This window comes from Vicugna pacos, chromosome 20, assembly GCF_048564905.1.
Source record: "Vicugna pacos chromosome 20, VicPac4, whole genome shotgun sequence".
In the NCBI taxonomy this organism is placed as follows: domain Eukaryota; kingdom Metazoa; phylum Chordata; class Mammalia; order Artiodactyla; family Camelidae; genus Vicugna; species Vicugna pacos.
Window position 1 is genome coordinate 30698126 of NC_133006.1, and position 24942 is coordinate 30723067.

The 24942-nt window shown below is 42.8% G+C and overlaps 1 protein-coding gene across 2 annotated transcripts in view; it reads left to right on the plus strand.

Annotated features, from left to right (window-relative positions):
* Positions 1-24942, plus strand: part of MBOAT1 (membrane bound glycerophospholipid O-acyltransferase 1) — a 186722-nt gene that overhangs the window by 47072 nt on the left and 114708 nt on the right. For both annotated transcript variants that reach the window (XM_072945599.1, XM_072945598.1), the window contains exon 2: positions 8592-8708. The gene's annotated coding sequence lies outside the window, so the exon portion shown is untranslated. The remainder of the gene's footprint in view (positions 1-8591; positions 8709-24942) is intronic.

A 24942-nucleotide genomic window follows, 5' to 3' on the forward strand; every position in this document is an offset into this window, starting at 1 on the left:
AGGGCTAGAGTTCCCAACCATAATTTACAAAGTAACAGAGAAACTGGTGAGCCGTGTCCAGCTGGGATCACAGTGGGGAGGGCAGATTACAGAGTGACAGCTGGCCTGGGAGAGAAGCCCTCCCTAAAAGTGCGAGGGGCTCTGTTCCAGGCTGCAGAGCCGGCACTGGCGGAGATGGGAGGCTGATTTCTTCTCCATCTTCACCTGCACAGTCACCTCCACGCAGCTGACTCTGTAACACAGCTCGGCTTCTTTGCAGAGCCTCACCCCATGCCACCCACCGCAAGTGCACGCTCCTTGAGGGCAGAGACTGGATCTTTTACTCACTGCTGGGACTTGATGCCTTGACCGTGCCTGGTATACAGTCAACACACGATGAATATTTAGGAAGCGCTATATACATACATGAATCCAGAGTGCTGACCACTTTCCCTTGTCAGTCTCTCCCTAGGGCTCTGTCTGGATTTGTGAAAACATGAAAGGGCTGATAAAAAATCATGTTGCCAGACAACAGGGCAATCTTTCACCCTCTCAGCCTTGACTTCCCAGATAGACACCCAGACCTTAAACTTGGCTCTGGAGACGGGAGGAGAGCCTTTTGACAGCTCGAAGGAGATTAGACGGGGCAGGCGAAAAGGCCGAGTTGATGTCCTCCTACACCTCTCTGGAGCCAAAAGCACTCAAAAAGTTTCATCTCCAGCTGGATATTTTGTTACATTATATTTATATCATGAAGGAACTGCTTTAAATGCTTAGGAACTGAGACCCATCCCCCCACCCCCCAATAGTAGTAGCTTGAGCAAGATAAATTTCTCTCTCACAAAACGAGGAGGCTGGAGGCAGGCAGCCAAGGGCTGGTGCGATGGCACCACAGTGTCGTCAAGATCTGGCCTCCTCTTGGCTTTCTTCTCTGCCATCCTTAGCACATGGCTCCCATCTTCACCAGAGCTGGTGCTAAAACCATCTCATCCGGGTTGGAGGATGGTCTGAGGACAAAGGGGTGCTTGCCAGCCGAGTCCAGGCACACCTCGCTTTACTCTGCTTCTCCTCATTGCCCTTGGCAGATACTGCTTTTTTATTTTTACTTTTCTAACAAATCGAAGGTTTGTAACAACCCTGCATCGAGCAAACCTGTTGGTGCCTTTTTCCAACAGCATTTGCTCACTTCCTGTCTCATTCCGTGTCGCACGTTGGTAATTCTCGCAAGATTTCACATTTGTTCATTATAATGATACTGGTTATGCTGATCCGTGATCAGTGATCTCTGATGTGACTACTGCAGAAAGATTCCAACTTGCTGAAGCCTCAGTGATGGTTAGCATTTTTCAGCAATAAAGCATGTTTTAATTAAGGTATGTGCTTTTTTCAGACATAAAGCTATTGCACACTTAGTGGACTACCGTAGAGTGTAAACATAACTTTTAGATGCACTGGAAAACCAGGAAATTCACGTGACCTGCTTTATTGTGCTACTCGCTTTGCTGTGGCAGTCTGGAACCGAAGCTGCAGTTTCTCTGAGGTCTGCCTGTGGACCTTGCCCAGAAGCTCTGTCCGAAGCCTTCCGTCCCATCTCCTCGGCCATTCCTTCCGCAAGGGGATATGGAAACACAGCATATGCTTTTAAAGCCTGACATATTTACAGCTCCCAAATATAGAAGTTAGTGAAGAAGAGAACGGATACAGAGTAGGCAATGTGCAGTTTCTGACCAATTATTCTACCCCTCCCGATGGATAAATGCATAACAGAATCCATCCTGTAAATTTATGGAGAAATTGTTGGGAAGATGCAAGACCAGACTGAGGAGGCTGTCCTTCAGCAACGACTCCCGGAGCCACACTGCGGGGCTGGCCTGCCTGCTCAGTTGGCCGCCGCTTCCAGGCCCCAGGCGAGTCTGCTGGCCTCCGAATAACCAAATGTCTCCACCACAGTGCTTGCCAGAAACAACCCTCTCCCTGTGCTCCTCCTTACGTGGCTTCATTCTTCCTTCCAAGTTTGGCAAACTGAGTTTGTCAGGACTATCCTCCCTGGAGGAAACCTAGCTGTGTGGGGGTCTAGAAAATGTAGTTTTAAGTTTTGAGTCTCCATCATATAGAAAGTAGGTTAGAGCGAATGTTGAGTAAATCAATCGGCCACCTTTGCCCTGATCTTTTAATCAGATCATATAACACACAGATTTGCCATTTTCAGAAACTATAGGTTCTTCCCTTTAGAAACTCATTCATCCATTTATTTACTTAATAGACATTTATCAAGTGTGTGCATTGCATCAGGTACCACCATAGGTGCTGTGCATAAAAGGATAAGTGAATGTCTCCCATTGGAGGTGAGGAGATGAGACCAATAGCAAAGTGATTTGAGGAGAATTGGAGGGAGCCCGCCACCACGTTTAATTGTCAATCGGGTTTCCTTGAAGGACTGCAGTCCCAGTGTTGTCAGATCTCCCCACATGTCAGGAAAAGCCAGACCTGAACTTTCATGTGAACCTTCCACATTCTTAAAGTCAATGATTTTTTTGACACTAGTTGGACATTAGAATAACCAAGGGATTATTAAAAAATTCTAATGCCTGTATGCCTGGAAAAGATGAAAAGTCTATCTGAAAAGGTACCTGCACCCCATTCACAGCAGCACTATTTACAACAGTCAAGACATTGGAAGAAGCCTAAGTGTCCGCTGGCAGATGACTGGATAAAGAAGTTGTGGTATAAATATATATACAATGGAATACTACTCAGCCATAAAAAGGAATAAAATAATGCCATTTGTAGCAACAAGGATGGACCTAGAGATTATTCTATTAAGTGAAGTAAATCAAACAAAGACGAATGTCATATGATATCGCTTATGTGTGGAATCTAAAAAAATGATACAAATCAACTTATTTACAAAACAGAAACAGACTCACAAAGAAAAAAAAATTATGGTTACCAATGGGGAAAGGAAGGAGGAGAGAGGAATAAAAGAGGAGTTTGGAATTAACTACTATATATAAAATAGATAAACAACAAGGACCTACTGTCTAGCACAGGGAAATATTCAATATCTTGTAATAACCTATAATGGAAAAGAATCTGGAAAAAAATGTGTATATGTATACCTGAAACTAATGCAACATTTTAAATCAACTATACTTCAGTAAAAATTAATTAATTAATTAGTTTTAAAAATACTAATGTCTACTCCAGTCTAACCATGAGAAAAACATCGAACAAATCCCAAGCGAGGAACATTCTACCGATACCTGACCTGTGCTCCTCAGGTCTGTCAAGGTTAGCAAAACCAAGAGAAGTATGAGAAACTGATGACCAAGAGGAGCCTAAAGAGACATGATGACTAAACTGAACGTGGTGTCCTGGATGGGCTCCTGAAACAGAAGAGAATCATTAGGGAGAAACCAAGGAAGTCTGAATAAAGTATGACATTAGTTGAAAATAATGTATGAGGATGTTTCATCAGTTGGCACAAATGAACCATAGTAATATAAGATGTTGTTAATAAGAGGCCAAACTGGGTGTGGGCTATAGAAAACACTCGGTACTGAATGTTTGCAGTAATCCTCAAGGTCTCAGAATGTTCTAGAATAAAATGTTTATTAAAAACAAGCACTGATGTATTTGTACTAAATTAAGGCAAAATCACTCAGAGGGTCGGACTCAGGTGCTGACATATTTTTAGAGTTTTTGGGGTGATTTTAACATGCAGTTGGGGTTGAGAATCAGTGCTTTGCCTTTGGCAACCGATTCATACATTTTACAAACACTGTGATGATAAAACAAAACATCTGTGGGGCCATAGGCACCAGTGTGGGAATCGCATACTTTCAAGAAACTTCTGGTATAGTGAGGGAGAAACACATATAATCAAACACAGGAGCAATGGCTGAAATTTGTACAGCGTATAAGGACACTCAGAAAGAGTGGGATTCCCGTGGGAGAGGAGAAAAGGGTGGTGGTTGGTGTGACTGAGATAATATTTGTGGAGCGCCTCCTGACACGTTTCTCCATTGCTCACCTGTTTCCTTCCCTTGCCTCCTCTCTGCTATTATTACCCCCGGGAAGTGAAGTGGGTCAAGCAAACATGATCCAGTGAAAGAGAACTGATCAGCCTTGCTTCTGAAAGAGTGGTCACTGGCCGGCCAGGGCGGCGTCGCCTGAGCGCTGGCGAGACGCGCAGGCTGTCGGGCCCGGTTCTAGCGCGACTGGATCAGAACCTGCACTTTTAGTAGCGTCCCCAGGTGACTTATAGTCACACCGACATTTGAGAAGACCGCTGGAAGTAACTCCCGTAAGTCAGGAAGGGACGTCAGAAAAACCCACTCCAGCACTAGGAGAGGGCGCTCAGGAGGGAGGAGGTGAAGGGCGACGATTTAGTTAGAATTGCTGGACTTTATTTCACTTTAAAATCAAGCAGTGAGACAGCCTTCTGGGGGGTGACAAAGAGTCAAAGGTTTTCTGTGAAGGTGCCACGCACCAGCAGTGAGTGTTTGGGTGTGGACGTGTGTTTTCCTTTATATCTATTAGGCTTCTGGGTAAGATTTTGTTTGAAGAAAGCCATCAGTTCCCGGTCTAGATTGTCTCTCCCAGGTCTGATGCACCCATCCCCCAGCTGTTGTGAACATGGTTGCCTATGACCCACCCCTGCCCCCTTGTCCAAAGAATTGCCTTCAGCCTGGGGTTGCCTGGAGGTTACAACCCCATTCAGCTGCCCTCAGCCAGTGACCAACTGATGGGATACAAAAGGCCAACCCCTGCCTAGCGGGTGATTGACTCTGTAGGGTAGATTGGCCCCTGGGCTCCCTGGGGACCAGGCTGAAGCTGGGCTCCAGCTGAGACCACATCCAGCTCTCCCATCCTGCCCTCTCCTGCCTCCCCTACTCCTCTTCGCCAGGAGCACTTGCTCCACAAATCCCTCGCACAAGACTCTCCATCTTGGCTTCTATTTCTAGGGAACCTGTCTTTAGATGAAAGTGTTCCACAACTAAATACTACGTAAAAGTCCGGGATCTAATGTAAATATGATGTGTCTCATCTACCAGAGTAGGTGGAACCCTTGAGGGCTCTAAGGAAAGAAGTTAGAACTCATCTTTCAGTGATTTTCTTGCTGTCTTCTGAGAGCGAGCCCATTGGGGACCACTTTTAATCAGCAGATATAAAATGAATACCTAACCATCACTGTGGGGACTTCTAGACCAGTGGACATCATCTAACTGAAACAGATGCTTCAGATACTACATTGTTAAATATCTTCTCTAGAGAGAGTTACATTATTAATCCTCATAAATATGTTTTTGTTTTTATTTGTTTCCTCTGATGGGAATTGAAGACCTGAGATTGGAAGACCTTAAACTCAGGAGAGAAAGAGAATAAGGAAGGGGAGGGAAGCAGACTGGAGGAGCAAGGCAGGAGGTGGACAGCTGAGGAGCAGGGAAGAGCTCTCTCCACTGGACATCTCATGGGTCCGTGAAACACTACAGGTGCACAATGGAAGCATCCTGTCCCTGAATCAGACCTGCTCCTCTTCCCTAGTTCAGGAGATGACGTGACCCTCTGTCCACTCCTTATCTCCTCCCAGACTGGTATCCCTCTCTTTTCACCCCAGTCTTTCCACTTCTCAGAAGCCAAACTAACGTTGTCAGTTGTACCTTCTAAACATTTCTCGAATCCATTTACTTTTCTCCATCTTTCCTGCTACCAATTCTGTCCACACCACCGTTATGTCATGCCTGGACCATGCAATAGATTGCCAACTCTCCAATCCACACTGTAGCCACCGTATCTTCTGAAACACAAATCTGATCATGTCATCATCCTGCTTAAAGCCCTATACTGTTGTAGGTCTCCCTTTCCCGCAGGGTGGACTCTAAGATCCTTATCAGAGCCCACATGACCACACTTTATTTGCCCTCAGTCTATTAACATAATATTTTTAAAATCATTTTAAATCTCCCTTTCCACATTCTTCTCACAAAGGCACTCTTGCCTCGGTGGAACATGTCCCTTTCATGCCTCCCAGCCATCACACGTATGGTTCCCTCTTCCCATCATGCTCTTCCTCCCCACCCCTCTCCCTTCACCCAGCGAAATCCCACTCGGCACTCAGGCTTCAGCCTCTCCTGAACCCCACCCAACCCTGCACCCTTGTCTTGTGCTCCCAGCGCCTCAGTATCCTCCGTCTCACCCATCATCACCCTTCATTGTTTGCTGTTTTTCTTCCTCACAAGATTTCAAGAACTATGAAACCAGGACCCACATCTCTCCTTTCCTCCACCAGATCCCCAGTGCCAGGGCTACAACTACTGCACACTGCACTTTCGTACAGATCAGAAAAAGATGAGTTGCAAAAGGTCTCTCTCCTCTTTGGTGCCAGAATATGAGTCTAGGCTGGATTTCAGCCCTCATTTGCCCCTCTTGGTCAGGTGCACTTGTGCAAAGCAAGACCACACCACCACACACAGTGGCCTTGGGGGGCAACAACCGAGTGCTTCGTGGGACCCAAGAAAGAAAGATCCCCATAGGTAGATCTGGTCTGGTTGCTGAGATACGTGTAAGAGGGTTGCTTATCCGTCTACAATGAAATGCATAGCAGGGGAAACTGGAAAACCTTTCAGCATTAATGAAAGAAGCCGCACAGTAAGAGAGACAGATGCGGCCGATTCACATACCTAATAGGACTATCACGGCATTGTGCGTTAGCGTAACTGGCAACATTTTTTTCTTAGTAAGTTGCCCATAAAATAATGGCGCATCTGACAATCTGTAGCATCCTAGACTTGGTAATATATGACATGAACCTCGGTTAGGGATTATATTCAACAGCATGCGAGAGAAACTGAACTCTAGTGGCATAATCAAATAGTTTATTTTTCTCACACGGCAGGAAGCATGGATGTAGGCAGTCCCTGCTGGTCTACCAGCTGGATGATGTCATCAATCCTGGTGCCCATCAGTCACCCAGGTTCCTTCTATTTTTCTATTCTGCCATCCTCAGTGTGTTCCTTTCTCCCTCGCGGTTCCCTCATGCTCACAAGAGTGGATGTTGAATGGCCAACTAGTGGCGTCTGGCATGCAGTGGTTTCCACGATCGCCTTATGGGTTTACTTGAGTTCCTCTATTAGCCTTAAATTGGATTTTCTTATTCTTTGTTTGCACTTTGCCATGAATTTTTCCCTTCTTATCAAGTGCTGTTATTTAGCTGTGACTTTTGCTTTCTGAGTGCCCTGTATGATCGGGCCATTAAAGATGGCTTCACTCACCTGACGACCCAGTCTCCTCAATTATAGGGCTTAAGTAGGCCCTGGTAACCAAGGAGCCCGCCTGACATCAATTCCCCCTGGAGATGGTAGCCTCTTTCTCCCCCAAGTAGCAAAGATGGCGGCCAAGTCCTGTGTGCAGTCACTGTCGATGCTGAGGTGTCGCTCCAGGATCTTTGCTTCAGGTCCCCCATCCCCAGTAAACCACCGATGTCTCTGCCACTGTTTCCGGGCTCTTCTTCCATCTCAAGCCTGGACAATTACAAGGCTTGCAAGTTTTTGGGGTGCAGCCCAACACGCACCATCCATGCTCCACTAATTCTATTCTTTGCAAATTCATGAATATTTTGTTGTCACGGTGCTAACAAGTTCATTGAAATCTTTTTGTACTGCAGCATGTTCTTATTTTGTAGTCACGTTTCTTCTTTATCACGTATAACCCTGCTAGTGTCAGGCGACTCTTGTCGCCTTGGAGCCTTTGCGGGGTGGTGTCAGTTTCACCAATACACATAATTTGTCTTCTGTGATTTTTGCTCCCCCCTTCAGCTTTGTAATGCTTTTTATTTGATTCCTATAATGAAAACTTTTAGATTTGGCCTGCCTATTTTGTCTTGTTGTATTTCTCTTTTTCCCCAGAAATTACAACTGTATGTGTGTGTGTGTATGTGTGTGTGTGTGTGTCTTTAAGGATTTTGTCATAGAATTTGTACAGATATCTGCCATGGAGTAACTGTGCAAGCATATAGATGTCTAGGGAAAGATTAGAATCTTCCAATCTTTCTCTTGATCTCTCATGTATAATCAATTATGTAAATTTAAAAGATTGTGTTTCTTATTAGAATTTTATCATTTATCGATTATGTCCTAGAGCAAGGATTGGCAGATTATGGCCTATGGACAAAACCTGGCTCATGACCTGTTTTTTTGTGAGTAAACTTTTCTGGGAACACAGCCATGCCCATTCACATAAACATTATCTATGGCTGATTTTGTGTGACCAGCGCAGAGCTGTAACAAAGACCATATGCCCTGCAAAGCCTAAAATAGTTAGTATCTTACCTTTTTAATTGTTTTTTTTTTCCTACTGTCTTACTCTTCTATAAAAAGTAGGCTGACTCCAGTGGTGGAGGCGCCTCTAATTCTACAGCAGCCCTGTAATGCGTGTTTCACGGCACTATTCAGGCTCAGGCTGGTTTCATCATTTGCTCAAAGCCACAGAACTCACAAGCTGCAGAGCCAGGGCCGGTCCCAAGTCAGAAACTCCACCATTTATGCTACGCCTCTTTTGTGCACACCATGCCATTTAAACCTCACAGGAACACTCTCGTTACTCTTTTTCAGACGAGGAAACCAAGGCTTCGTAATCTGTCCAGGTTCAGACAGCTGGTGAGCAGACGTGCTGGGATTTGAACCTGTGTCTGCCTAAAGCTTCATTGCTCAGCCTCTAAATATTACCAGGTAACCCTGCCTCTAAATAGTATGTTGTTAAGTGGATTACTCCTAAAAAGATTTTTTTGAGGAGCAACGATTTGATCCTAGCTTAAAAAAAAAAAAGTCTCAAAATTAATATTGAGTCCAATTCCCTCCAGAAGCAAAGGTAAGGAAAACGGCTGATGGGGTTGGCATCCTCGGACAGATCCATTTTTGTCCCTCCAGCCCTGGGGTTTTCTAATCCTTAAAGCATTTGAGGATACCATTTATTTAACAAAGCAGTCATTGCAGGGACATGTTAAGCCTGAGATAATTCACTGCATTATAGCACTCTCATTCCTCCTATTGTTTGTCCAGATTAGCAGGTGATAGATGCAGAATTACTTCTTACATAAATTCTATGTAATCCCACCAGATTGACTAGAGGCATACAATTTAAAAAAGAAACTGGATAAGATTCTCCCTCCTATATTTCTTTTTGACCTTTGAACATGTAACACTACAAAGTAATCATCATTTTATGATGTTCAAAGAGTCTCATTTTATCAAAGCGCAGATAGGGTGTATGGGACAGGTAGGTAACCCACGTTCGAGCTGCGCAGGTTGGGCTGTAATTCCACCTGGCTTTGTGGGGAGGAATTGGCAGCCAGATGGAAGTCAGTGGAACTGGAGAGACGGTGTCAGCAGCAGGAACGGGAAAAGAGGCTGTGATCAAGACAGAGAAAGAAACAGAAGCTCTGCCTGCAGATTTCCATGTGGGTCTTGCGGGTGCAAGCAAGGAAAATGACCCAGACGTGGACGGTGGCATGGCTGTGAGGCCAGCCCTCGCTGATGTGCCTGACGTGTGAGGTCATCATCATGCTTGTTTCACACCTGGAAGAGCAGAGGCCTCCTCTGACGTCTCACCCAAGGAAACAGGGGGAGCGGAGGGCACACGGCAGGGCTGGTTAACAGAACTGATGTGTTTAAGCACCAGCCGTCATGTGACAGAAGCCACCTCTAAGATGAAATTGTCCACCCATGACTTCACACACCTGGTAGTGCATTTTGTTTACATTTTGGTTTGGTTTTATCCAGGAAAAATGAGCAGCTGGGGCTTGCTTTGCATCACAGACAAGAATGCCTTTGCCACTGCTTGTTAGGTTTCTTCTAAGAAGTAATTTTGAGGCTAGGAGTCCATTCTACAGAGGGCAAGGAACAAATCAGAACATACTTGTGAGACAAGGGGTCCCCTTCTAATTGTATTTCCACAAGTCTCCTGTTGACTCCTCCAGGCTGTCCTGAGTCAAGCCCCCGGACACTAACAAGTGGCAGGTGAAGTTCACACCAGGCAGTCTGTCAGAGTTGGGAACTGACACCAATAATTCCCAGCGGACTATTTTTGCAAAGGTGTAAAGTTTGTTTTCTTAAATTACTTTGAACACTCTTGCCATGATGTTAGAGGCTCTTTTTCACAGGACCCAAAGGTCTGACAGAAGGCAGGAGAAGGGAATGAGACTATAAGGACTTCAGAAATTAGTTACGACATCCCTCTTAAGGACCCAAGACACCGCCGTTGCAACTGTCATGCGTTTTTCTCCATAAGCCACTGCAACAGGACAAATAACACATCACTTACTCTGCCGGCTTCCACGTACTTCTGAAGAAAATAATTTGCAGGATTAGTGGGGGAGTCTAGTGATACATTTAATAAGAGAACAGTCAGGTGGAGTTTCATGGATAGTAAACAGAATAAACAAAGAGATTCATTCATGACACAAAAGTATAGACTATGTCGCAGTGGGGAACACTCATGCTCAGAGAGACCAGTCGGAGGACCGTTAGTGGCCACTGGGAAGTGCCACTGATGTGAAGGAAGGTGACCCAAGGGGCCGCTTTCCTGGCTTGTTTTGACAAGCTTTGCCTGTGTGTGGCTACGCAGTGTGGCACATGCAGGTTAGCTGGTTTTGGTGAGCTTCTAGGATTTCCACTGCAGCAAACAGTGACACTGCTTTCCAATTCATATGATTAGGGAAGAAGATGACTTGATTTAAGAAACAGCTGATAGTAGGAAGAGGACAAATAAAACATGTACAGATCGTTATTTATTTTTTATTTAGTTATTTGTAAGTGCCAGAGTAATGAAAATGTCTCACAGGAGTGAGAATGCAGACGCTTCCTAACGAAGGCAGGCTGGATCCAGGCAGACTGGGGGTGGTGCTTCTCCAGCATCTCTCAGCAGCCCATCACTGGTGCCCAAAATAGTACCACCAGATACATTCCTCTGGATTTAGGGTGGTTCTTAAAGAGCCAGTTTCCAGACGGTATGAAACCTTAAGTCTAGGCTAAGTTATTCACGAAGGGCCTTCGCTCCCCAAAGCGGCAGATGATTGGCTGGGGGCACATGTGTATAGACTTTCCAAGGGGTGGTTCTGGGCGGGCAGAGTCACCAGGTGGCAGCTGGGAGAAGAGGAAGCTCTGACGGTGCTAAGGGATGTTCTAATAGAGCCAGGATGAGCCAGCTTCACCTGTCTCACAGTGTTTCCCAGGCTGGTGGTCAAATCAAGGATGACAAAATATTGTTGAAACATCTGCCTGGTTGTTTCCTGCAAAGTCGGGGGGACCAAGAAAATACCTCTGGGTTTCAAAGGCCTTCTATCAATGTTATTTGTGAGACTAGGGGCGGGGGAGGCGGGGAACTACAAAGGATCTAAGAAACAACCCATTGCTGGCAAGATCTTGACTTCTGAATTGACTAGCATTGTTGATCAGGGAGCTTTGGCCCTGGTGTGGTTGAACAGATTGAACCGCGATCTTTGCAGAGTGATGGGTGCAGGGAAAGCCAGCAGATGGTTTACAGCGATGCGGCCAAGGCGCTAATAGCAACAGAGCCCAGGGCTTGCAATCGCTCCATCAGCTGAGCCCCACCTACTACACAGGCGAGGGAGTGGGCTGTTGCAGGGTTGTGTCAGGACAGGAGTGGAGCCAGAGTGCCGGCTGGGCAAAGCAGATTTTCCCTAATCTCCTCAGCACTTGGTCACGGGGGTGCAGCCCTTGAGAGCCTCACAAATTGTCTGAGGGTGTCTCTAATGGTTTGTATAATTTCGTGCTCCTAGGATATTTTCTGAAATCTTTTGGCAATATTCAGAGTTTACCAAATTAGAAAAGTTTCCATGTTGTATGGAATTTGTCTTTGGATACCGACTTTCTAGGTCATTTTTCTTCATGCTTGATTATGGTGGTGTAAGGAGATAAAACTGGACCTATTAAGAAAACCTTATACAAACAGTTCCCAATTGGGAGAAGAGGCATTGGAGATACACACACACACACACACACATACACACTAGGTTCCACCCATAAATATTCTGATAAGCCCCATTCCATCCCCAACCATTTTTTTTTAAATAGAGGTACTGGGGATTGAACCCAGCATGCATGCTAAGCGTGTGCTCTAGCACTGAGCATACCCGCCCCTCCCCAGCCCTTTCAATCTGAGTTATTTCATTAGTATTTGGGCTACAGTTGTATTTATTTATTTATTAAATTAAAATAATAAAACCATTTAAACTAAAACAAAAACAATTCTCTCATCTCTCCCACCCCCTCACCTCCCATAATTAGATTAAATGCATTGAATACAATTGTATTTGGATGTGGAAAACAGAAAATACAGCTACAGTGGCTCAACCAAAGAGCAATTTTTCTCCCAGGAGAAATCTGGAGTTGGTGGGTTTGGGTTCAACAGTTCAACAATGGCAGAGCCTCCACTGTGTGATTCCCTTCGCCGTTTCTCTCGTAAATGCAAGAGAGCTGCTGTAGCTCCAGCCATCCTGTCCATAAGGAGGAAGCGGTAATGGGATGAGGGTCATGCCAACTTCCCAGCAGTCGCCTGGGAAGGCTCTTGCTTATGTCCGGTGGGTCTGAGTTGAGTCACTAGGCCACCTGCTCTTTAGTGAAGAATTTATAGTAGGAAGGGGTAAGGAGAAGAGGTTGGGGAGGCTTTGGGGGTAGCCCTTTAAAGAGTCTGCCACAATTAACTTTCTAGTTTAGGTCAGAAATATTACTAGCTCTGACTGAGTAACCATCACCATTGAGATGGGTCTTTGTTCTGCCTCTCATGTAAGATTTCATTGCTGGAAGTGGTCGCTAAGTTTTGGTCCTTAGGGACATCATCTCATAACACTTTTCCATGAAGTAAGAGATTCATTCGAGAAGAGCCTTTGAGTGGTATCAAAGCACAGACTTTAAATCCAGAAGGCAGAAATGGCTGGTACTTCTTAGTAATGTGAAATCGGAGCATGCCTCAGAGGCCATATCTTTATTCTCAAGCAGTTTTGCTGCACGTTCAACTTTGCAGAAAGATAATAAAGAGTGAAGTCTCGGTGTCTGACAGCAGCTTCATTGGGTGGAACAGATGGGTGACTAGGTGAGTTCTAGGTCCGACTCTGACTGTCCAACTGTGTGAGCTTGGGTGGTCGGTGACGTCCCAGGGATGTGATTTTCCCGTATGTGAAACGATGGAGTTGGATTAGGAGATCGCTTTTAAATATAAAGGATAACGACGTTCCCATAAAGGTCGAACATTAATCTGCATATTTAATCAGATGGATTATAGAATATATGGCTTGAGGATTGGATATCATCCGTTAAAATGGACCCATTTGCAGTATAAAAAAAAAAGAGTAGCATTTCTCCATTTTTTTAAAATAGAAGTTTCATTTCCTGCATTCCATACAGTTTTCAAAATATGACCAGGTTGGCTGACTGTGAAAGCACATGAGTCTGAAATTAATTGGCAGCATTGAATATGTACATTTAAGTATTTATTCAAAAAGCATAACCTCCAACTAACTGCTGCTCAACAGTTATCAAAATTTCCACTAAGATTATATTTATGAACTGCCAAATCTGCGTTGCTAGCCCAGATCTCTCTGTCGAAGAAATCTAATTGCCCACTGAACATTTCGAGGAAGAACGTCCACTCAACAAGATTAAACCGGAGCTCACGTCTCCCGCAAACCTGCTCCTCTTTCGGAGTTTTCTACTTCACTGACAGAACTTCGCCTCCTGATACACCCTTCTCCACAAATCCTTCCCCCTCATCTCCTGGTGCCCCCACTGCTACTCTCCTGGCCATCTCAACTGCTTGTATGATTAAGAAGCAGCTACTCAGCTGGTTTCTCCCATTCTAGTCCCCACTGCAATCCATCTTCACAATCTTTCTAAAACACAGATACAATTATTCTTCCACTCAGCAGATACTTATTGAGTGTCTCCTACATGACCAGCATGGTTCCAATTACTGGGCTTCAGTGGCATACAAAACTAAGTCTGTACATTCATGGAACTTGCATGGCAAGAGAGACAGACAATAAGCAAATTAGCAAATGTTACATACTAAAATGATGGGCAGAGGTAAATGCTATAAAAGGAAAGTGAGATAGGAATGTTTTTAGATAGGGTGGCCAAGGAAGGTGTTTGAGAGGTGATAGCACCTTCAGAATGATGTGAGGAAGCAAACTAGGTGAATGTCAGAAAAGAGAATGTACCAGAGTGAAAACGCTCTAAAGTGGGACTTGCTCAGTGAGTTCAAAGAGGCCAGTGAGGCTGGAGTGGAGCCAACCACTGGAGAGTGGAGGAGATGAGGCCAGGGAGATGATGAGGGACCAGATCCCTAGAGACCTGTTCAGCCACTGAAAGCTTTTCAGCAGGGAATGGAGGTGATTTGACTCACGTTTCATCCATCACTCTCTCTCTTGAATAGAAAAGAAACTATATAAGGGATCAAGAATGGTTACAGGGAGGTCAGTTTAAAGGCTTTTACATAGTTTTGGCAAGAAATGATGAAGGGCTTATTTTATTTAATTTTATTCATTCATTTTTTATTGTGGTAAAATATATATAACATAAAAATTACCATTTAAACCACTTTGAGCATACAGTTCAGTGGCATTCACATTGTTGTGCAACCGTTATCCATGTCTAGAATTTTGCATCTTCCCAAACTGAAATTCTGTATCCATTAAATAATAATTCATTCCCTCCTCCCCCCCAGCCCCCAGCAACCTCTGCTTTACTTTCTGTCTCTATGAATATGACTATTCTTGTTACCTCATGTAAGTGGAATTATGTAACGATGTCTTTTTGTCTCTGATTTGTTCACTTGACATCCTCAAGTTTCATCCATGTTGTAGCGTGTGTCAGAATTTCCGCCCTTTTTAAGGCTGAATAACATTTCATTGTGTGTGTAGACCACATTTTGTTCATCCACTCATTCGCTGATGGACATTTAGGTTGTTCCCACCTTTCGGCTATTGTAAGTAATGGTGCTATGAATATGAGTCTGTACATAACTATTCAAATCGCTGCTTTCATTTCTTTGGGGTATCCCCGGGAGTGGAACTGCTGGATCATACAGTAAGTCTTGTGGGTTTATTTTGACCATAGAGATGACAGGCATCTACTCCTCTGCTTAGACATTTTTCAGGGGATTTTACTGCCTTTAGGACAAAGTCCAAAGTCAGTTCAAACATCCTGCGCGAGCTCACCCTCTGTCAGTCTTTCACAATCGCCTGCCCCCGCGTTCTAAACTCTGGTGAATTTCTTTGAATCCCTAGAATAGGCCATGCTGTTTCCTCTTCTAAGAACTGCCCCTTCCCCCCAGCCCCTCAGGCCAGCTGACTTGTACTTACTCTCAGTTCTCCCTTACAGGGCATCTCTCTGTCCCACCAAGTTCAGGTTGGATTTTCAAGTGCCACCATCCTGCATGCTCCCTGAGGACCTTGCTTCCCCCCACCATGTGCATCACCCATCTTTGCAGTGCTGTCATAGATTGACTGGTTTGTGTCACCCTCAATGTGGTAGGTACCATATCTGTCACAGACCTGATAACACAGGTAGAGGGAGTATTTATTGAATAAGTGGACAAAAGAGGATGTGCAATAAAATTGCAATCTGTCCTTCCTCGAGACAGAGCACTTTAAAACATGAGTTACAAACAAAAACACCTCTAGGAGCCAGATAATCTAAATGTGTGATGCTGAAAGTAAAGGCTTAACAAAGTAGAGAAGAGTGGAACTGTGGTCTTCTGGAGCTACCCTGCTCTGTAGGATCACGACTGGCTACACATGACTATTTACATTAACATTCGTTAAAGCTAAATAAAATTTAAATTCAGTTCCTCCATGAAACCAGCCACATTTAAAAATCTTAAACACCGTGCTGGCCAAGCAAAGCACTTTGGGACCTCAGTTTCTAACCCTGATCTCAGCAATGAATATTCTGATAAAGCCAAGATACTTGGAGACTGAAGCACAGGGGTGTGTCTTTGTGGAAATGAGAGTCGTTCTAAGGATGAGAGAATGACATTGAGGATTTGTTCATGACCCACCTCACACGGTGGCCTCTTTCTGAAAACCCTGGGGGAAATTTCCCTCTGCTCTCCGTGTCAGGCGTGGTTGCATGTTTTCCCATCATGGTCTAATTCTGTAATTGATCAGATTTCCCTTTGTGCATGGCTGCTGAAAGCTCAGAGCCAAAGGTGACCCAGCAGTAGCCAAACCTCATTCTGTGCATAAAACCCTTAACTTTATCTTATTTCTCCTATTCTACCTCCCTTTTAAAAAAATTCCATGGCATGTGTTTTATAAATACATTTTTTCTCCTAGTGAATCTACCTCACTTATTTTGGTGCGCTACAGTATTCCATTGCATGGACGCTCTGCAGTTTAACTCCCCATCCCTTTATTGACAGGCCTTTGAGTTGTTTCCTTTTCTCCCTGTTACAAACAGTGCTAATGCACACCCCTGTACGGATTTCCTTACCCTGGTATGTGAGAGTGGGCTGAGAATGAAACGGCCTGGGTTGAAGGTTATGCTTATTTTTAACTTTGAGATGTTGCCAAATTGCCCTCCAAAGTCCTTGTACCAATTTACGTTCCCACCAGCTATGGATGAGAACCTGACTTTCACACCCTGCCGTCTTTTGGAATTGTTACAATTTTTGCCAATATAATGGGTTTGAAATATCTCCCTGTTTTGTTCTGCATTTCCCCCCAGCACTCACGACACTGCGTCTGTTTTCCTACTTACTGGCCTAACTGTGGTTTTTCCTCTCTTGAGTTTCCAATACAGATCCTTCACCCACTTTCTGTTGGAGTGTTTGTCATCTTTTTATTGACTGACGGGAACCATGTAAATTCACTTTTTAAATAACAGCTTTATTGGGATATAATGTGCATAGCCATAAAATTCACCCTTCTAAGGTATACAATTCGGTGGTTTTTAGTGTATGCACAGAGTTGTGCAACCAACACCACTATCTAGTTTTAGAACATTTTTGTCACCCCCAAAAGAAGCCCTGTAACCCTGAGCAGCCACTCCCCAGATCTTCCTACCGCTACCCTCTAGTCCCAGACAACCACCGGTCTCCTTTCTGTCTCTAGGAATTCACTTACTTAGTACATTTCATATAAATGGAATCATATAATAAAATCCATTTTGAAATAATGCAGAATTGTAAATAAATAGTTATTTTGATGAGTGACAGGAAAATTCTACATTTTTGAATTATGTAAGTGGTCCTTCATGCTTAGATGCTTTTTACTGGAATCTAAATCTTGAGGTTTTTCTCCCCCCTCTAACATCAGCATGATGAACAAATATATACATATGTAGTTCTAATCTTGCCTTCCTGATCTTTGTCATCTTTCACCTTCAAGGATTCCCAGAGATCAAAATCTCCCCTCTGAAAAGCACTGGCCTGGAGCAAATCATTGTCTAAACACAGCTCTCTTAAGAGCAGAGCTAAAATTCAGTTTTGTTTACATTTGGCTGAACTGAAAGGGGTCATTTCAAGAAAGAGTCAAGGATTAGAAAAGGAAATGGCCTGGAATGAGTCTAAAAGATTTAATGTTTAAAAACTGGGGAACTCTAAGGGAACTTCCAGCTATTATCAACTGCATGATTGAAAAGGTATCAAGTGTTAGAGTAACTGGCCAAACCAAAGTTTCTTTCAAGGTAAACATCCCAAAGTATATATTTATGTGTATACATAAATGCAGTGTACAGTGCCGAAATGTGGACACAGACCATAACATTCCTCTAGGAAATACATTCCTTGAGAGTTGAAGGTGCGGGTGGCGGAGACAAAAAAGGATGGTCCATATTGAATGAGAAATTTATCATCACCGTTTTTCAGCCCACAAGACAAAAAAGGATGGGGTTAAACAGAAATGAAAGTAGATGTAATCATAAGTCAAATACAATGTTCACATATTTTGTTTGTCTAATCGTTCTGAAGCAAACAATGGTGGTGGTTATTGGTTTTCTTTGCATGTTCTGATATGCAAAATGGTATTTTTAATTTCATGGATTTAAAGCTCAACATTGTGTTCTTTTCTTTTTCTTTTTCTTTTTTTTTAATGGAGGTCCTGGGGATGGAACCCAGGACCGCACGCATACCAAGCACGTGCTCTACCACTGAGCTCGGCCCTCTCCCCTCACTGTGTTATTTTCAGTGGAAGCAGCCTTCCCATTTTTCTACTGAGTTTTAGAAATCTAAGTTATTGCAACATGTCTTTCTATGTTAATGTGGTGGAGTATTCCCCCCTAAAATGTAACCACTGATAGAGGCTTTGTAACATGTTCAGCATTTCACATATACTCACAAGGAGGGCTGCACAAATGCTAGGTGCTGCCAGACACAGACAACGACCGTGGACATTGTTATACAGCCTGGCAGCTTCTCTCAAGGAAATGAATGTATATCAAGATGTTCTGGGCAGGCATGTGATCTAAGCATAGATGGGGTTATAAAATAAATGCATTATGTTTTCTTGACTTGAAATTTCCACCTATTTCTCACTGGTTGGCCTCTTCTGTTTATCCTGCTTTTAAAGAGAAAATTGACAAATCCTTTAGTGGTTTCCTGAAGTTAGAATGAGGAGATTCATGACATAGACTGTAATGCTTCAATAACGTCAACCAGCCGTGGGAGCACAGTCTAAACTCAAGAAGATTTTTGAAGAACTGTAGTCCATGAACTAAAGCTTTATAAGGCAGGTGTTTCCAAGTTAAGGGCTTCTTGGTCTGTGTTTAGGTCTCATTTGGGATGGACGGTGCAGACACTAATGTGCGGGGCGCTAACATGCTTCCAGCAGATTGCTGGGCCAATAGAAACAAAAATAGGATCAACCTCTTCTTTTCTTTATTAATGTGCTTATCAAGACTCTTTTTTGAAGCGATGAGCAAGAGGACAGCTTTTTTTGTAGGCAGACGTACTTCAAAGTATTTGAATTATCACGATTCAGTCAATAATATTGAAGGTTTGCACCCCAGGGACTTACCAAAGAACCCTGCACTTAATTGGCTGCCAAAAGCACAGCGGAAGCAATTAATACCAAGAGAGGTGATTTGAAGGACATGTTAATTATTCATTTCCCCAAATCTTTCCATTTCTGTCTCTGCATTATTCCATGACCTAAAAGCAGCCATACTTTTCTATAGGGGTGGTTAGGGGTGGTTTTCAAACTTTCATGTACCAGATTCCTGTGCCCTTTCTACCCAAATTTTGGTTTAGTTGGTCTGGGATAGGGCTTAGGAATTTGTATGTCTATCAAGTAGCGCCTGGTGATTTTGACCCAGGTGGTACCACTGACCACGTCTGAGAAATTGGATGTGAACACACCAGATTTTTCCATGTGCTATGTTCTGGTGAGTAACGCTGAGGGTGGAATACAATGCAATTTCCTATGAAGAATTTTTTGCGTCTCTTGCAAAACTGTTGTTTTCATGACGCTATTCAATATTTCTTACAGATCTTTTATATAAGAAACTATGCAACAAATTTATCTGAGAATTTAGCGACAGAAAAGGTTTTCTTCTCCTGAAAAACTGACGTTCCTCCAGTTAACAACCAAAAGGATAAAAATGATCTCCTTTTGTTTTGGAAGATACATAGGAAGCTCAGGGAACAAATAAATATCTCACTGCAGGTTCTCAGCTGAATTTTTTCCTTGCTTCTCTCTCAACATGGCTTCTGAACGCTCTTTCTGGTTTAGGTTTTAGCTGTTCTGCTGCAAAGAGCGTTTTATTATTATGTTTTCTGAGAACTAGGGAGGAGACATTATGAAAATGTTGGTGAAATATTTAATATGGTTGTACCTGTATAGCGTTACCAATAGTCGTCCTGTGTCCAACTGCATCTCCTGCGATCGGCCGCAAGCCAGCGTCCAGTGTTGACCTAGCCTTCCTTTCTGACTCACAGAGCTTCTCACACTGACTTTGGTTTCTCCATTCCCCTTAGGGGTATCATCCTAAATGAGCTGGCCCCATGGTGCCTTCTGTCCACTTTTCTGTTAGCCCATCTTTGCTGACTTTTCCAACAGTGTTGCTTGACTCTCTTGTCTTCAACAATGTCCAGTATTTTGTGTTTATTCATCATGAGATGAATGCACTTATTTTCCCAAAATCCTCATTACCAAAAACCAGAAATCATTTAAATGTCCTTTAGCAAACAAATGGATAAATAAACTGTGGTATATCCATACAACAGACTGTTGCTCAGTATTACGCTACTTGAAAGAAGCTAGTCTCAAAAGATTACATACCATATGATTCCATTTACTTGAGAGACTGGAAAAGACAAAACTATGGGAACAGAGAACAGGTTGCCAGAGGTTGGGGTGGGGAAAAGAGTGAATTCTTTGTGGTGTTGGAATGTTCTGTATCCTATTTGTGGTGGTTACAAGAATCTATATATGTTTTAAACACACAGAATTGTACACCCATGTGAATTCTACTGTATGTGCTTTGTTAAAAAAGACAAACTGGAGACTGGGAGAAAATATTTCCAAACATATATTTGTTAAAGGACTTATATCCAGTATGATAGAGAATTCTCAAAATTCAGTGAGAAAGCAAACAAAGCAATTAAAGAGAGCAAGAGATTTGAATAGACATTTCACCAAGGAATACATATGGATGGCAAGTAAGCACATGAAAAGATGCTCAACATTGTTATTAGGCAAACCACAATGAAACATAGCTATTAAAATTATTTTTAATAATAATCATAATCATAATAATGAACAAATGGACAATGCCAAGTGCTGTTGAGGATCTGGGAGAATTGGGACTATCCTGTATTGTTGGCAAGGATGTAAAGTGGTTACAGCCACTTTGGAAAACAGTTTGGCGTTTCCTTAAAAAGTTAAGCATATTACATGTTCCAACAGTTGCACTTCTGTATGTTTATCCAAGAAAAATGAAAATATATGTTCATACAAAAACCTGTACATGACTGGTTACAGCAGCTTTATTCATATGGCCCCAAACTGGAAACAATTTAAATGCTAAATGGACAAGCAAACTGAGGGCCACTCATACCATGGAAAATGGAACAAACTATTGATACACGCAACAAAATGGATGAATCTCAAATACATTATGCTAAGTGAAAGGAACCAGGCTCAAAAGGTCATATACTGGATGAGTCCATTTATATGACATGCAGCAAAGGAAGAAAAATATAGGAGCAGTAAACAGATCAATGATTGCCAGGGGCAGAGAGAGGGGATGACTACACAGAGCACAGAGGATGTTTTATTAGCTCAAACTGTCCTGTGTCTTGATGTTGATGGTGGCTAATAGCCATATGCACTTGTCAAAACTCAGAGAATGTATGTAAATTGTGCTTCAATAAACCTGACTTAACAAAAATCAATATGGTCCTCAGAGTGAGAAGACTTGGCACTGTGTGAGTTTCATCCTGTCTTTTTCCTCTCGATTTTCTTTTCTTTTCAAATCAATAGAACAAGTGTTGAGTGTGTCCATGGGGCCTCCACCATGCTAAGCATTTCTGGGACTACAATAGAAGTTTAAGGCTAGGTTTCCAATCTCAAGCTGTTCATAATGATGAGGACAGACATTGCAATTTTGACTCTACAAGTCCCTGAGTATTGAGATGATTGATAAATGCAACATCTTAGAAAGGGCAGTCAGAAAGCTTTGTGTGGTATAGATTATGATGGGAGGAACTGCAGGAGGAGACCAGTTAAGAAATATTGGAACAAACCTAGCAGTGAGGTAGATGAGAACGCATATGGAGGGTGGTGGCAGTTTTGGATACCCGAGAGGCGGATGAAACATGTACCGAGGGCCAACGGAGAGGCACCTAAAATGAGACATCTTCAGCTTTCATAAAGTTTTATGGACCTTTGCAACTTATAAAAAAGGGCACCAGACATTTTTTGGTCTTAGGGCCAGATCTTCATCTGTGTTCGTGTCCTGACAACAGAGATAGAAAGGAAAGAATAAATCCAAAGACTCTAAAAAGAAAAGAAAAAATTACTAGAACGTAAGGGATGAAGTAAAAACAGGAAATTAAAAAAATGGCTTCAAAGTTATGATCTTGGAAGAACTGAGCATGAATAAAGAGGAAAAATTAGATGGAAGGCTTGAAAGGAGGAAGACGCCGTATCTGGTTTTGACTGTCCTGTAGTTTGAAGGGAGACTGGGTCATCCAGTCTAGAGGTGTACTCCCCACTCCAGCTGCCCTGGGCTCCTTTGCTGTTTCTGGCAGAAGCCAGGCACACCTCTGCTGTGGAGCCTTTGAATTGGTTTTTCCTGTCCCCTGAAATGCGCTCCCCCCGCCCCATAGCTACATGGCATCTCCCACATCCAGGTCTTTACTCAAGTCTCATCATCTGAATGCCGTCTACCTGACCACGCTATTTAAAACCGTACTGGCCCTCTCAAGGCTTTATACTTTGTTCTACTCCCTTTCTTTTCTTGGCACTTATTATCTTCTTGCCTTCTAGCATACTTGACTTACTTATAATGCCTGTTGTTTACTCTCTGCCTTCCCTGCTAGAATGCAAACTCCCCAGGGCAGGGATCATTCACAATTTTCTTCATGAATACGTCCCAAGCACCCAGCGTGGTAGCTGGAACATCCTAGGTGATCAAATAAGTATTTGTGAATAAATAAATTATAATCATTAACATTTATTGAACACATTCTTGGACTAGGCACTTTACTATATGATTTATATTATTTAATCCCATTGAGTCCTCACCATTGCTCTGTGCAATATTCTTTTTTATTGAGGTATACAGTTGATGCATATGTTACATGTTTTAGGTGTGAAACGTAGTGATTCACAATTTTTAAAACTTTTTTTATCGACGTATAGTTGATTTAGAATGGTGATTCACAGTTTTTAAAGGTTATATTCTATTTATAGTTCTTATAAAATGTTGGCTCTATCTCCTGTATTGTACAGAATATCCTTGTAGCTTATTTAATTTATACATAGTAGTTTGTACCTCTTAATCCTCTACCCCGATCTGTGCTCTATTATTATTCCCGTTTTACAGATAAGGAAACAGAGGCTCAGGCACATTGAAAGACTAACCCAAGTTTGCATACACCTAGTAAGAAGTGGAGACAGCATTCAGACACAGAACTGTCTGCCGCCAGAGTCTGTTCTGGCCCACAGGACACGCACCACCTCTTGGCTGCTGGGTGCCTGGAAACCTAACAGATTCTTGGCTGACAGATTAGATCTATAGGATGGCTTTATTAGTGGAAGCCACTGGAAGGAAAGAGTTATCCGGGAGAAACCCTGTAACAACAAACCGTGTAACAACCCTGTAGGAGGGACGGCAAGGCCGCGCCAGCTGCTAAGAGGAAGATAAAACGGGAATTTGAACTCAAGGTTTTTACGCTTCCATAGTTTTATAAGAAACTGAAATTCACGTCTTCCCTTCCTTCCTTTCTAAAAGGGACATGCAGGCTGAATCCCTTCTATTCTCCCATTTTTAGAAAAATCTACCTAAAATATGAGTCACTTTCTGCTGTGCCTACTGGAATTGTTCTATGTGAGCAATTCATTTGGTTTCTGTTTTACCATACAGACAGGAAAATGTGTTTTCATTCTTTATATAGTGTCTCTAAGGCTTCATTACAGAAATGGGATTGGCAACACAAAAATAGTATTGCGGGGGAAAAAAAGTCTCAGTTTGGATCGTTGTTTTACCAATTCTAGCAGCAGCGCCAGATGCTAAAAATATCCTCAGCCCTTTCAGGCAGGGATTTACTCTTCCGGTGCACATTTAGGGCAGGATGACCTTTCACTCCCTTTTGATGAGCGCCCTCTTGTGTTGGATTGTGAGCATGCACGTCTCCATCTTGCTCCCAGAGTCTTCGAGACCCAGGATGAGAGCAGTGTTTTGTCTTGAGCTTTCTCTGCCATCCCTGGTGAAAAGAAGGACATCTCGCATGACTTCACTTCTTGAGTAGTCTCTGGCGTTCTTGAAACACAAGGACAAATATGTTGTTTTTATTTCTAGACTTTATTCTTCTCTGTATCTTTTCTTGCCATCTTGCTGTTGTTGTGACTGGTGTTAGTTATTATTTTCTCTTTCTATTTTATGGAGGAAAATTAATGAATGAAAGTAGAAAAAAATTTTAAAATAGGTTTCAAAAGGCTTGACATTTTAAACTATGAATTCATTCCTTACCTAAACAACTCTACTTTTTTTTTAATTAAAAGAATATTGTGAGTTTAAGGCTGAGAAATCTCAGAACATCGGGATTGTGAGTTATCTTATTTGCAAGCTGTCTTAAGGTCAGGGAGAAAATGTAGGATTCGGGAGATGGAGGAGGAGGAGGATTGTATAAGCCCTTAGAACATGTCTCCTGTGCCTGGACTCTTGATAATATGCCTCCTGGAAAGTGATAGTAGATATTATGTATAGATCGCTAGTCTCAATTTTATTTCTCCTATGTAATGGTTGCCATTTTGATTTCAGTAACTCTAAGGGATAATGTCTTATGCCTATTTCAGGAGCCATTGAAAAGATCTTGGCTCTTTGGAGTCAAACAGAACTAAATTTAAATCCAAACTCTTGATATTTAGCAGTAGGACTTTGGACAAATGCCTTAATCTCCTCTGTTGCAACAAGGAGACACCAGCCCCTACTTCGTAGGGTCCTGTAGATCAAAGGAAGTCATGAGTATAAAGGACCTTTCACTTGCGAGGGAGATACCCATTCATCCCTGACTTATTGTAAAGTGGATGGGACGACAAGACTCACACTGAAATACTGAACAGACTGGTTGTATAATAAATCAAATTATTTTGTGTGTACACCAAATTTTCCTATTGTGCTATCAGTTTTTCTTTATGTTTGGAGACTATCTCAATGAGAGCCTATAAGTTTAGAATTGCTATACCTTGCTGGTGAATGAAGCTTTTAGAAGTATTATTTGGTA